This window comes from Haliotis rufescens, unplaced genomic scaffold, assembly GCF_023055435.1.
Source record: "Haliotis rufescens isolate VD_foot unplaced genomic scaffold, xgHalRufe1.0.p SCAF_10, whole genome shotgun sequence".
In the NCBI taxonomy this organism is placed as follows: domain Eukaryota; kingdom Metazoa; phylum Mollusca; class Gastropoda; order Lepetellida; family Haliotidae; genus Haliotis; species Haliotis rufescens.
Genome location: NW_025963780.1, coordinates 39,185,248 through 39,200,574, shown reverse-complemented (window position 1 = coordinate 39,200,574; position 15,327 = coordinate 39,185,248). Strand labels below are relative to the sequence as shown.

Here is a 15,327-nt window from a genome sequence, read left to right as displayed (position 1 = left end):
AAATTGAAAAGGAGACGCAATGAGATGAGATTCAAAACCTATTGAAAATCTAGACTTGCTTCATTTAGAGCCATAGCCATGATAGCATTACAGTACAAGGCTCAAACATTTCCTTTATCCCAACTTGTCTAACATGGCAAGTAGATATCATTTTGTGCATGTGATGTAATATTTTCACGTGCCCTTTTAAGTTAAGGTTTTATGTTCTCAGTTATTATTTGTAAGCTTGCAGAATGAAAAACTAATATGGTTAAGGGACTGTGAGAGAGGCTGTAGCTGTTGCGATGGCAATGGTTAATCGTCTATAGTCATAAATATGTTAGTCATTGGCACACTCTAGAGATTACCATCCATTAGAAATCACTTGTTTGAGGTGGATGGTAAAATGCAATGCAGATATATTTTCCCCCAAACCATTCAGTCATATGCTGATATTCCCTACTGCCCCTTCACTTCGGATAAGCTGTGTATTTGTGTGAAATATGCAAAGTGAGTCAACATAATCAATGAATTTTGACTTGAATAAATACAGTAGCAGAACAATAATGCAGAACATAATTACTTAGCTATTACATAACTAATGGCCATTTGCAGACACTACTTACACATGCACATACTACACAGTGAACAAGGAAGAAAAATGCAACTTCTCTCTAATTGTAAACATGGCAACTTACAGGTATGTCGTTGTTGTGAGCTAGGCACATGTGACAATTGGGGCAGCACACAAAGAGATGCAGTTGAAGTCACCATTTTAAGGAGATTGGTTTAAAAAAAATGTCTGCTCATTGGTTTGAAAATACCCAAGAGATTATTTATATATTGAATATGCAAAGAAAGTATCAGTATCCATTATGAGTTCATAACGTGAGAAAATAGAAATACCCAATGGCTAAAAAGATCTTTTTGAGCCCTGTTGCATCCCAGCATTTCAGTATTAGTGTGATATGCATGATGTATGGTGAGTTTGTTTGTTTGTTGTTTAACGCTTCACTCAGCGATATGACGGTGGTCTGTAAATAATCAAGCCTGTAAATAATCATACAATCCAGTGATTGATATCATGAGCATCGATCCAGTAAATTGGGATATGATGACATGCATCTAACTACAATAAGTCACCTTTTACTGCAAGCATGGGTTGCTGATAACCTATTCTAACCCGGATCTTCACAGGTCGTGTTGTGAGGCATTTCAACGTGTGGGGGCCTTGGGCTAGTCATCCAAAGTTGTCTAATATTATTGATAGGGTGATAGCAAGGAATTTTGCTTTGAAAATTGGGTATCCATACAGTGCTAGAGTTACGGAACTTGATTTAACTTGCACCAGGTGCTTTTGACGTGAAAACTGAGTTGCGCCAAACAAAATCAGGTCCAATAAATTTAGAAGAGTTGTAACCATGGTAACACTGATGCATAAACTAGTCTAAATAAATATGATCTCAGATCTCTGTCCGTCATGATTTTACATATTGGCGTATTGCTGTACAACAAAAAAGGGACATGTTAACATAATTTTTGATGACGTCGAGCCCAAGAAAGCATATAAATTTCACATAACGCAGGGATTGGCTTGAGTTGTGTTGTTGTATGGTACATAAAGCTGAGGGGTAGTGAGTGTGCTCAAAGATCATTATTGTTTGGGGAATGGTGAGTGAGACTAAAATTGTAGCTTTTTACATGATGCACTCGGTGCACGTTGACATAACACCAGTGAAGACTGGGTTTAAAATTGGTCTGCAGCAACCCATGCTTGACATAAGAAGCAACTAATGGGATCAGGTGGTCATGCTCGCTGACATGGTTGATGCATGTCATCGTATCCCATTTTGCGTGGATCGATGCTCGTATCAATCACTGGATTATTTACAGACCGCCATCATATGGCTGGAATATTTCTGAGTGTGGCGTTAAACATCAAACAAACGAAAGCTTGTAGACTTAAACATTAGGTAGCATATTACAATAATCATGAAACACGTCCCATTTTAATTCTGGAAACCCAAAAGTCCAGAAACTCTACGGTCTTTGCCCAGTCTCGGTTAAAGGTATTTACAAAATTAAACATGCCGTTTTCATGGGAACATACCAAGGAAGAAAAAATGAAAAAAAAATTGTTTAAAAACTCAATATTTAGACTATGTCGCCCATGGGCCTGCCCATGGGCGAAGTCTGGCCCATGGGTAGGCCCATGGGCGAGAATATGTTCCTTTACTTAAAACTCATGTTTTTGTTTCGCAAATACATTTAATGTATTCATTCAAGTATCATGACACAAAATTTAATTCATTTTACCTTAATTCAACGGTTTTTTTAGCGATATTGAAATATTTCGCCCATGGGCGAGAAAAAGGTTTGGCCCATGGGCGAGAATATGTTCCTTTACTTAAAACTCATGATTTTGTTTCGCAAATACATTAAATGTATTTTTTTAAGTATCATGACACAAAATTTAACTAATTTTAACTTAATTCAACTATTTTATAGCGATATTGAAATATTTCGCCCATGGGCGAGAAAAAGGTTTGGCCCATGGGTAGGCCCATGGGCGAGAATATGTTCCTTTACTTAAAACTCATGTTTTTGTTTCGCAAATACATTTAATGTATTCATTCAAGTATCATGACACAAAATTTAATTCATTTTAACTTAATTCAACGATTTTATAGCGATATTGAAATATTTCGCCCATGGGCGAGAAAAAGGTTTGGCCATGGGCGAGAATAGGTTCCTTTACTTAAAACTCATGATTTTGTTTCGCAAATACATTAAATGTATTTATTGCGAATTGAAGTATCATGACACAAAATTAAACTCATTTTAACTTAATTCAACTATTTTATAGCGATATTGAAATATTTCGCCCATGGGCGAGAAAAAGGTTTGGCCCATGGGTAGGCCCATGGGCAGCCCCATGGGCGAGAATATGTTCCTTTACTTAAAACTCATGATTTTGTTTCGCAAATACATTAAATGTATTCATTGAAGTATCATGACACAAAATTAAACTCATTTTAACTTAATTCAACGATTTTATAGCGATATTGAAATATTTCGCCCATGGGCGAGAAAAAGGTTTGGCCCATGGGCGAGTATATGTTCCTTTACTTAAAACTCATGATTTTGTTTCGCAAATACATTAAATGTATTCATTGAAGTATCATGACACAAAATTAAACTCATTTTAACTTAATTCAACTATTTTACGGCGTTATTAAAATATTTCGCCCATGTTTTCGTCAGTCCCTTTCAAGCATCAACTAACTGTTTGCAAAGTATATTGTATCATGTGAAATATACTTTATATTATATCATTAGATTACTATTTAAAAAGGGCATTTGGTTGGATGTTTCCTTTAGTTCTACAAATTTCACCTGTTTTACATATTGTAGCGATCTTTAATGAACCCGGCCTTACCTCTCAAAACGTTTTGACAGTTTATCATACGAATTCATGTGCGTGTACTCCAATTCATTGGAGTTATTTTCCACAACATTAAATTTTAGTTAGTTTCTATTTCATTTCCCATTTTATGTCCCGTTGATACATCACACTGGGCAATTACGTGACACAAGGTATGCAATATACAGGTACGCGTGCGCGTATTTTAATGAAAAAAACTATTCGTCTTTTATTGCATAACGTTTGGCTGAATATCTTACATTCTAACGAAATCTCGAAATAATTATTTACTTACAAGCAGTGTCGAACTGACCAGTAGGAATTATATTTCAATGCGATTGAGGAAAACGTGAGTGAATATTGTGACACTAAAGCAACTTTTAACTGCATTGTCACTTTTGGTATGAAAATGCTAATAGTTAAGAAAAACGTAACAGCCTTCTTATGATAATTCTCTTATTCTCATTAGTACGTTGTGTCTAATTACAGTGTCGGCCTTATTTTCGGGTGATTCTACAATACTTGTTGTCGGTCAATTACAATCTGCCACACCACGCGTGAATAAACAGTTATGCAGGTGTTGCTGTGGGCAAATACCTAGCCTGAAAATTTTTATTTTTTTTAGGATACATGTTTTACAAATGTTCGTTGATATGTGGATATATTAAGCACAAAGACAAAAAAATGTTTATGAAAGATGAATTAGTGCCTTGATATATTCATCGAGATGTGTATCATCGTTTAATGGGGTCATTCAATAAACGTATGTTTGGAGGAGATATCAAAGGAGCCGCCCAATATACACAGTGTCGTCCGGTGAACTACCACCCCACCCTGTCCATTAGAGTTATGTAATCGGTACACAAATATATTTGATGCGGTGTCAGTGTGGAAGGAGTTTGAATTACGTCCGCCACTTGCCACAGAAATCTTCAAAGTATAGAAACAATAAACAAGGTCAATCCGTACTAATTACCTAGTGACGCACGTAACAACGACTGTCAATAGGGAAAATGGTGAAAACAAATTGAAATAGATTTTAATAAAACATTATTGTACTAAATAACTTGCAAAAGCGGTGCCCAAAATTGTTTGACCGTGTTATGTGTGTTGTAAACTGACGAATAGCAAGTAATTGTCATGCTGTACGCATCGTTCCATATACAAATTCAGTTATACAACCGGTATGAAACTGAGAACTGAGATACCAAGTACAACCTGCATTCACACACGGAAGCAATATACTTATGTGTATGCCCTCTCCTCTAAAAAATGTATCACTAAAGTATTTGCATTGTAATAAATATAGTAATGATAAAACTTGGTAATTTGGTAGGTCTCCGACAGATATGATTTTCAGTTTTTTTACACCTCTGATTGATACGGATTACGTACCTGTAGTCTAATCACTGTCTCTAATGTATCTGCTTGTTAGAAATTTCAGATGTCCTTTTATAGCACTGTTCCTAAAATAAGGCAGTTTCTTTTATCGGGTATAAATAGTTGATTCGTCTTGTCACGCAGTCATTTTTACTTGATCGAATGATTTCCACAAAAAATTACGGCAGAGAGTTTTGTATTTTATTATATTTTTAGAAGATTTTAGAAGATGCTTACATCAAACATGTAATTAGTACACAGTTAATTGTTACATATAATTTCCTGCATATTCCTTTTTGAACAAAAAGCCTACATGTATACTGATATCGGTGTCCACTGTTAAAAGGGTATTAGTGCAGTCAGCCATGGTAAATGGAGAGACAATAATAAGGTGATTAATTATAGTCTGTTGCAGAATATGCGGTATAAGTGTAGTCATTTATACATATACACATTACACATATACAGATGAAATACACGATATGATGCAGTGCAAGAACAAATTTTCAGGCCAACACGACTGCGATACAGCATCGGCATACTCAACTGGAGTTGTTTTCTGCCGGTCGTAAGTTCATTGTTTGACTGAGCACACTCGTGTCGGGGTTGCGATATTTTCTTCTCTTTGTTGGCAGCCTGCCACCGGTCTAAATTTTGAGAAAGGTCTCAGCATGGGACTGTTAATTACTTCTTAATGATGTCTACAAGCTTACAAACTTGTAGATGTTGGGTGCGGTTAGGACCAAACTTTTTCAGCTCAGAGTGTTAGTGGTCCTGAAACCCATAGTGTCAAACAGGTTCTGCACAATACGTCCATCAGATTCTAGTGTTCAGCAACATTGTCACTGAATTTCAGAACTCTGGCATGATATAATAATCAAGGATTTCGAAGGTGAACGAGGGGAAAGGCAGACGCACGTGGATATACCCTCAGGTTATTATTGTCTGGAGTTCACATTTTGGGGCATTTCATATACTAATTGAACAGAGTTCACCTGCACATGTCCACTTTAGTGATACAGACTGTAACCAAAAATGCAATGAGCCGTAGCTCTTAATCCCTTATAACAACGGTAACAACAACCAGGGTGAGGACACAGTAAGGTTAAACCGTGTCCAACAGACAATCTGAGGTGGCTATCTCCCATCAAGTCAGCTCTGTTTTTAAGCGCATAGTTATGTTTTTACATATTGAAATAAAAGGAATTTAAAAAATTATATTTAACAAACCTACACATTACCAAATACAAAACTTTATAACCCTTTCTAGACTTCGTTCCAATTAACCTGGATCATTCAACTCGCTCGCGAAGGTCGTATGCGACTTTAAAGTTTATACGTCTACAGTGTACAAGTAACTTTTAACTGTATCATATATACTCATGATAAGCAATTATTTTCGTTCCTAATTCGAATGAGCACATTCTGAGGCTAAATCTGCAAAAGGACAGATAAAATATTTCTTTGTACAATGCAAACGATACAAACGTAGCGGCTGATAATAGAGACAATGATTTAATAATCTGCAATATATCAAGTGTTCTCGTTCAATCTATTGTACATATTGAAGTGATTGTAAAGTTTCAAGGAGTACTAAAATGTTGTGGTATTATGAATGTATTTAGAATATGAATAGCGAAAAACAGTCACCATATCGGATGTACCTGTATAACTTGTCTTCCAACACCACGCTTGTGCCGAGGCCCATGGTCATAAAACTAATCGGTCCCATAAAAGGAGCAAATAGTTTCGCGTTTAATCTGTGTCTGGTTGCAGTTGTTTTATTAGTCAAGACTAGGGGTAGTTTTTCAATTAAACCTTTTAGCCGTTGAGTTTGTTTTGCATTCATTTCATTAAATACATTGTTAGGTAGAATAATAACACGTTATATGGATTAAACATCTCCCTAATCTGAGTATAATTTCACATGTACTCTAAGTACCGTACTAAATTACTTTGCGGAGACACTGAGTATAATTTTTTAGTTGGCATTGTATGCTGTCTGAATGACTTTACACAAATCCCTGCATTCAATAGACCCGTGAAGATCTTCAACAAACCATTCTTGGCGTAAAAGGGCGACAGCGCTTGTCGTAAGAGGCGACTACCGGGATCGGGTGGTCAGGCTCGCTGACTTGGTTGATGCATGTCATCGTATCCCAATGGCGTGGATCGATGCACATGATGTCAATCACTGGATTGTCTGGTCCAGACTCGATTATTTACAGACCGCCGTCATACACCTGAAATATTGCTAAGTGTGGCGTTATACAACTAACAAACAAACAAAACACAAAGAGAAAGTGTATGAGTACTAAAACTTGCAATAGATATGCGTACCCTACATACACACATGAGTCCCATTCGACAGTCTACAACACACGAATAACTGTCAAACAAGTTTGGGTACCCCTTCTGTTCAGGCAAGTTATTTAGTTCGATAATTTTGTATTAAAATCCTTTTCAATTTGTTTTCATCCTTTTCCCCTATTCCATGCATGTTTATGTTGCTATATCTTATTGCTCATGTTTCCATGTATTGTAAAACACTTTAATGTTTCTCCTTCTTAATCTAACGTTATAACATTTCCGGTCATTGCCATCATCTAATACACAAGAGATGATACCAAGACATATTTTATTCGGTTTTATGGTCTATGCGGTCTTACAATTGATTTTATTAGTCTTTAAATGTTATGTCTAGTAAATATTTTCACAAACAGGGCTGTTAACTGATATAAGGAATGTAGCATCCAGTTGAGGACTGAATACGACGTACGTTAGTCTGGTAACGACATTTCTACAATTAATATTTTGAATAAGCCGTTAATACGCCAGTTGTGACAGGGATGATGGTATGGTAGATGTAGCAGACATATTGACAGCCGTTGTTACGCGAGTCACTAGGTTATTAGTACGGCATTGGCCTTGTTGATTGGTACTATACTTTGAGGATTTCTGTGGCCACTGGCGGATGTAATTCAAACTCCTTCCACGCTGACATCGCACCAAATATATTTGTGTACCGATTACATAACTCTTACTGACAGGGTAGGGTGGTAGTTCACGCGAAACGGACGACACTGTGTAAATTGAGCGGCTCCTTTGATATCGCCTCACAACATACTTTTAATGAATGACCAATTAAACGATGATACACATCATGATCGCGGAGAAAATACAAGCTTCGTTCGCGTTGAATATATATATCAAGGCACAAATTCATCTTTCATAAACTTTTTGTGTCTTGGTGCTTAATATATCCACATATCAACGAAAATATGTAATACATGTATCCACAAAAATATACATGTACAGGCTAGGTATTTGCCCACAGCAACACCTGCATAACTGTTTATTCACGCGTGGTGTGGCAGATTGTAATTGACCGACAACAAGTATTGTAGAATCACCTGTAAATAAGGCCGACACTGTAATTAGACACAACGTACTAATGAGAATAAGAGAATTATCATAAGAAGGCTGTTACGTTTTTCTTAACTATTAGCATTTTCATACCAAAAGTGACAATGCAGTTAAAAGTTGCTTTAGTGTCACAATATTCACTCACGTTTTCCTCAATCGCATTGAAACATAATTCCTACTGGTCAGTTCGACACTGCTTGTAAGTAAATAATTATTTCGAGATTTCGTTAGAATGTAAGATATTCAGCCAAACGTTATGCAATAAAAGACAAATAGTTTTTTTCATTAAAATACGCGCACGCGTACCTGTCACGTAATTGCACAGTGTGATGTATCAACGGGTCATAAAATGGGAAATGAAATAGAAACTAACTAAAATTTAATGTTGTACACGCACATGAATTCGTATGATAAACTGCCAAAACGTTTTGAGAGATAAGGCCGGGTTCATTAAATATGTTGGGTGCGGTTAGGACCAAACTTTTTCAGCTCAGAGTGTTAGTGGTCCTGGAACCCATAGTGTCAAACAGGTTCTGCACAATACGTCCATCAGATTCTACTGTTCAGCAACATTGTCACTGAATTTCAGAACTCTGGCATGATATAATAATCAAGGATTTCGAAGGCAAAACCTTTTCTCGCCCATGGGCGAAATATTTCAATAAATCTGTAAAATAGCTGAATTGAGTAAAATTGAGTTACATTATGTGCCATGAAAATAGTAAGGACACCTGCATGTATTTGCGAAACAAAAACATGAGTTTTAAGTAAAGGAAAATATTCTCGCCCATGGGCTTACCCATGGGCCAAACCCTTTTCTCGCCCATGGGCGAAATATTTCAATATCGCTATAAAATCGTTGAATTAAGTTAAAATGAGTTAAATTTTGTGTCATGATACTTAAATAAATACATTTAATGTATTTGCGAAACAAAAACATGAGTTTTGAGTAAAGGAACATATTCTCGCCCATGGGCCTACCCATGGGCCAGACTTCGCCCATGGGCCACATTTCGGCGACATAGTCTAAATATTGAGTTTTTGAAAATTTTTTTTCATTTTTTCATTAAATTTTGTGTCATGATACTTCAATGAATACATTTAATGTATTTGCGAAACAAAATCATGAGTTTTAAGTAAAGGAACATATTCTCGCCCATGGGCCTGCCCATGGGCCAAACCTTTTTCTCGCCCATGGGCGAAATATTTCAATATCGCTATAAAATCGTTGAATTAAGTTAAAATGAATTAAATTTTGTGTCATGATACTTGAATGAATACATTAAATGTATTTGCGAAACAAAAACATGAGTTTTAAGTACAGGAACATATTCTCGCCCATGGGCCAAACCTTTTTCTCGCCCATGGGTGAAATATTTCAATATCGCTATAAAATCGTTGAATTAAGTTAAAATGAGTTAAATTTTGTGTCATGATACTTGAATTAATACATTAAATGTATTTGCGAAACAAAAACATGAGTTTTAAGTACAGGAACATATTCTCGCCCATGGGCCAAACCTTTTTCTCGCCCATGGGCGAAATATTTCAATATCGCTATAAAATCGTTGAATTAAGTTAAAATGAGTTACATTTTGTGTCATGATACTTGAATGAATACATTAAATGTATTTGCGAAACAAAAACATGAGTTTTAAGTAAAGGAACATATTCTCGCCCATGGGCTTACCCATGGGCCAAACCCTTTTCTCGCCCATGGGCGAAATATTTCAATATCGCTATAAAATCGTTGAATTAAGTTAAAATGAGTTAAATTTTGTGTCATGATACTTAAATAAATACATTTCATGTATTTGCGAAACAAAAACATGAGTTTTGAGTAAAGGAACATATTCTCGCCCATGGGCCTACCCATGGGCCAGACTTCGCCCATGGGCCACATTTCGGCGACATAGTCTAAATATTGAGTTTTTGAACATTTCTTTTTTCATTTTTTCATTAAATTTTGTGTCATGATACTTCAATGAATACATTTAATGTATTTGCGAAACAAAATCATGAGTTTTAAGTAAAGGAACATATTCTCGCCCATGGGCCTGCCCATGGGCCTAACCTTTTTCTCGCCCATGGGCGAAATATTTCAATATCGCTATAAAATCGTTGAATTAAGTTAAAATGAATTAAATTTTGTGTCATGATACTTGAATGAATACATTAAATGTATTTGCGAAACAAAAACATGAGTTTTAAGTACAGGAACATATTCTCGCCCATGGGCCAAACCTTTTTCTCGCCCATGGGTGAAATATTTCAATATCGCTATAAAATCGTTGAATTAAGTTAAAATGAGTTAAATTTTGTGTCATGATACTTGAATTAATACATTAAATGTATTTGCGAAACAAAAACATGAGTTTTAAGTACAGGAACATATTCTCGCCCATGGGCCAAACCTTTTTCTCGCCCATGGGCGAAATATTTCAATATCGCTATAAAATCGTTGAATTAAGTTAAAATGAGTTACATTTTGTGTCATGATACTTGAATGAATACATTAAATGTATTTGCGAAACAAAAACATGAGTTTTAAGTAAAGGAACATATTCTCGCCCATGGGCCACACTTCGCCCATGGGCAGGCCCATGGGCGACATAGTCTAAATATTGAGTTCTTGAACAATTTACTTTTCATTTTTTCTTCCATGGTATGTCCCCATGAAAACGGCATGTTTAATTTTGTAAATACCTTTAACCGAGACTGGGCAAAGAGCGTAAAGTTTCTGGACTTTTGGGTTTCCAGAATTAAAATGGGACGTGTTATAACTTTATATGCTAATATACTAGTATCGATGCTCGTATCAATCACTGGATCATTTACAGACCGCCATCATATGGCTCGAATATTTCTGAGTGTGGCGTTAAACATCAAACAAACGAAAGCTTGTAGACTTAAACATTAGGTAGCATATTACAATAATCATAACTTTATATGCTAAAATACTAACGCTTTAGATAACAGTAGCTGAATCGAGCCCTGCCATAACAGTAGAAAGTCATAAGTAACTTGTTCATACAGTTAGTTTCCAGAGATATCATGCTAATGTCTCCTTACTTGTTATAAGGGTTCGAGACCCGTGAAGATTCCGGGGTAGAGTAGGTCCTCAGCAACCCATGCTTGCCGTAAAAGGTGACTCTGCTTGTCGTAAAAGGCGACTAACGGGATCGGGTGGTCAGGCTCGCTGACTTGGTTGAAGCATGTCATCGATCCCAATTGCGTGGATCGATACTCATGATATTAATCACTGGATTCTCTGGTCCAGACTCGATTATTTACAGACCGCCGTCATATAGCTGGAATATTGCTGAGTTCGGCGTTAAACAACAAACAAACAAACAAACAAATACAAGGGTTCGAAATTCCTTCTATTACTGTGGCAGTGTGGTTGCCTCGTGGTTAAAGTGTTCACTTGTCACCCTGAAGAACCAGGTTCAATTCCCCACATGGCCACAATGTGAAGCCCATTTCTGGTGTCTCCTGCCACAGTATTGCTGAAATATTGTTAAAAGTGACATTAAACCATACTCACTAACTGGCTTGTATTAATGTGCAAATGACAGGGTAGGTTCTTAAGGGCGGATTTAAAAATGTACTGTCGCCTTAATGACACCATTCGGAATCTCATTCTGTGTAATAAAAACACCTTGTGATGCTTTTTGTCATGTGATGCCCATGCTTAAGTTACTTCTGCACAAATATACTGGACAAACAGAAACATGCATAATATACAGAAATTCAAATAAGCTATTACTTTTTTCATTGAAATGCATTCTGGTTGGCACATTTGAGTCCCAGAGGGCACAGCTGCACATCCATATGCTCTGTCACACTGCATGCTCTGTCACACTTGATCATGTTAAAAGCAATCTAAAGCACTGATCATTGCATGCTCTTGGGCCTTTTCTGTACAACAAACCTGTATCGGCCTTTGAACAAAGCTGGTGCCCATCATGCCAGAGGATGGTCAGGTAGCATAGTGGTTAAGGTGTTCGCTCATCACGCCGAAGACCCGGGTTCGATTCCCGATATTCAAGCCCAATTGCGGTGTCCCCCACCATGATATTGCTGGAATATTGCTAAAAGCAGCGTAAAACCAAACTCACTCCCATCATGCCACGGTTACAATTAGTGCCCTATTCCATACTTATCATGCTTATATATTCAGTGTGGTGTCTGGGTAGTGGGTAGCCTTGAGGTGTTTAAGGTCTGTGTTTGATTCTCCACATGGGTACAATGTGTGAAGCCCATTTCTGCTATTCCCTGCAGTGATATTGCTGGAATATTGCTAAAAGAGGCATAAAACCATGCTTACTTACTGGATGGTGGAGTAGCCTCGTGGTCATCACATGAAAGGACTCAGGTCAATTCACACACACACCCCCCCCCCCCCCCCCCCTGCCATGGAATATTGTTAAAAGCCTCAAAGAAATAGTAACTGACTCATTAATAGGTCTAAGTCATTCATTTAGAAACCAAATTCTGCATTTTGAGTTCGATGTGTGATGCAGCAGCATCGCGACACTTCATCATCAGTAAGATCATTCAAACAGACTCAGACTTTTGTCCATTTAAACTAATGCTTGCCGTAAAAGGCGACTAACAGGATCGGGTGGTCAGGCTCGCCGACTTGGTTGATACATGTCATCGGTCCCAATTCCATGGATCGATGCTCATGATCGGGTGGTCAGGCTCGCTGACTTGTTTGATACATGTCAACGGGCCCAATTCCATGGAGTGACACGATTATTTACAGACAGCCGTCATATAGCTGGAATATTGCTGAGTGTGGCGTTAAACAACAAACCAACCAACCGACCATTTAAACTAGGCTTAAACTCTGTAAATTGACAAGCTTATTAACTTAAAGACTTTAAAAATTACTTCACTCGTATGAATGAAGCTTGCATCTAAGATTGTATCGGTAGCTTCTTGTGGAATTGTGTTCATTCCTAGGGTGAAACTATTGCTTTAATTATCGGCAAGTTACATCAGGAGACAGTTGGAAAAATTAAAATTTGCAGGATCTCGTACTAAAGACAGCTTGACATCTGATGTCAGTGTAACCAGAGATGGTACTATCACGTGGTGATAATCTAGCTGGCTTCACTGATTGTGCAGTAAACATTCATCTGAAACCCCTGGAGAATATTTATGGCAATTTGTATCCCATTACACGAATTCTATCCTATTTGTAATACCGTGAACACTTGAATAAACCACACCGCTATGAAAGGGAATTCACTCCCCAATGCAAACATGCTTGGATTCAGTACTGAAATTGTTGTTTGTAATGGTGTCATGGATGGGACTGTAATTGATAATCAAATAATCTGAAGGATGTTTTCAAATCTCTGAATGGTGCAGATACATGGCAATCCTCATATTGGGGCGGTCGGGTAGCCTAGTGGTTAAAGCGTTCGCTCGTCACATCAAAGACCTGGGTTCGATTCCCGACATGGGTACAATGTGTGAAGCCCATTTCTTGTGTCCCCCGCCGTGATATTGCTGGAATATTGCTAAAAGCGGCGTAAAACCATTCTCAGTCAGTCAGTCAGTCAATCCTCATATTACGTGATTTTGACAGTCCAGTTTTCGATCCTGCTTAGTGTGTCAAATGTGTCCTATGTGAGTATTGTAGTGTAGTTTGGCAGTCAGCGCAAGTCTCTGTCAGCTTTCTGTTCGACTGCACACAGGAATGTCTGCTGTCTGTTGTGCTTCAGTGAGCGGGGGCCACCTCCCACTCACAGTTGTAGGTGTGTAGTCACATGGCTGTGACACAGCAGCAATAGTGCTGACTAACACACACAACATACACTCACCAAGGATTTATCTAGGACTCCAAACTAAGTGCCCATGGCACGCAAAATTGGAAAAACATCAGGTATTTGGAAATTTTTAAATTAAATTGGGTATGTTTACTGTCATTTGTGACAGACTCAGGGCCAAAAGCCTCCCTCTGAGCAGGTCTAGGTGAATCCCTGGGTGCCCTGGTTGTACGAAACAGCTTCGGGGTACGACTGTCGTAGGTCGATGTTAAAGTATGGGAGTTACAATCACCTTAGCACTAAGATAGCTTTGTACAACAGCACCCTGGTAACAGCCTAAGAATAATAAATTCTCACTCATCTACTTGCCCAAAGACAAGTAAAAATGATGAAAAGTAGTGACTGACGACACGGTCATATCTTACTGTTGAGTCAGCTGACAGTTTTCACTTCTATTCATTTGAGTGTGTTGATGAGGGAAGGGAGGTAACTAGGGTAGCATTGTTAATGAAGCGTGGACAAATGTTTCTTTTGGGGGGCATTTCTACTGCCAGAGATAACTAAAATATTTTTAAGTTTATTTCACTTCCAATTCGGGGTAGAGTAGGTCTTCAGCGACCCATGCTTGCCTTCAAAGGTGACTATGCTTGTCGTAAGAGGCGTGGTCAGACTCACTGACTTGGTTGATGCATGTTACGGTATAATAGTATCCCTATTGCGTGATCGATGCTCATGATGTGAATCACTGGATTGTCTGGTCCAGACTTGATTATTTACAAACTGCCGTCATATGAATGGAATATTGCTGAGTGTGACGTTACACAACAAACAAACAAACAAACAAACAAACAAAATCACTTCCAATTCACTCCTCAACGTGGCCAAATCAGATAACGAAAAAGGAGATGAATTCTTTACATTTCTTCATAACAACAAATTTTCGAATGAATGTTGGCTTAGCTGAAAGTTATTACTGTGGGAACTTTATAGGGGTATAAAAAATTCCATCATAATGTGCTATTGTGATAGCTTGCAGTTCTCTATCAGAATGGGGCGGTTTAGTTAAGCCTACTAGTTAAAGCGTTCACTCTCACACTGAAACCCAGGTGTTGATTCCCACATGGGTATAATGTTTGAAGCCCATTGGTGTGTCAAGCAATGATATTGCTTGAATATTGCTTAAACATGTTAAACTGTTTTCATTTTTTACCTGGGCCCCCACAATTAAAGTCTTGGAGTCCACTGGACCACCATGGTAAACAACCCAGGTAAATCCCAGTTGTAGACGTAGATTTGTGAAAGTCGAACAATGGGCCATGTTCACAACGATTCGCA

At 37.7% G+C, this 15,327-nt stretch overlaps 1 protein-coding gene across 6 annotated transcripts in view; it reads left to right on the top strand.

Annotated features, from left to right (window-relative positions):
• Positions 1-15,327, top strand: part of LOC124142636 — a 246,291-nt gene that overhangs the window by 93,860 nt on the left and 137,104 nt on the right. The window lies entirely within an intron of this gene.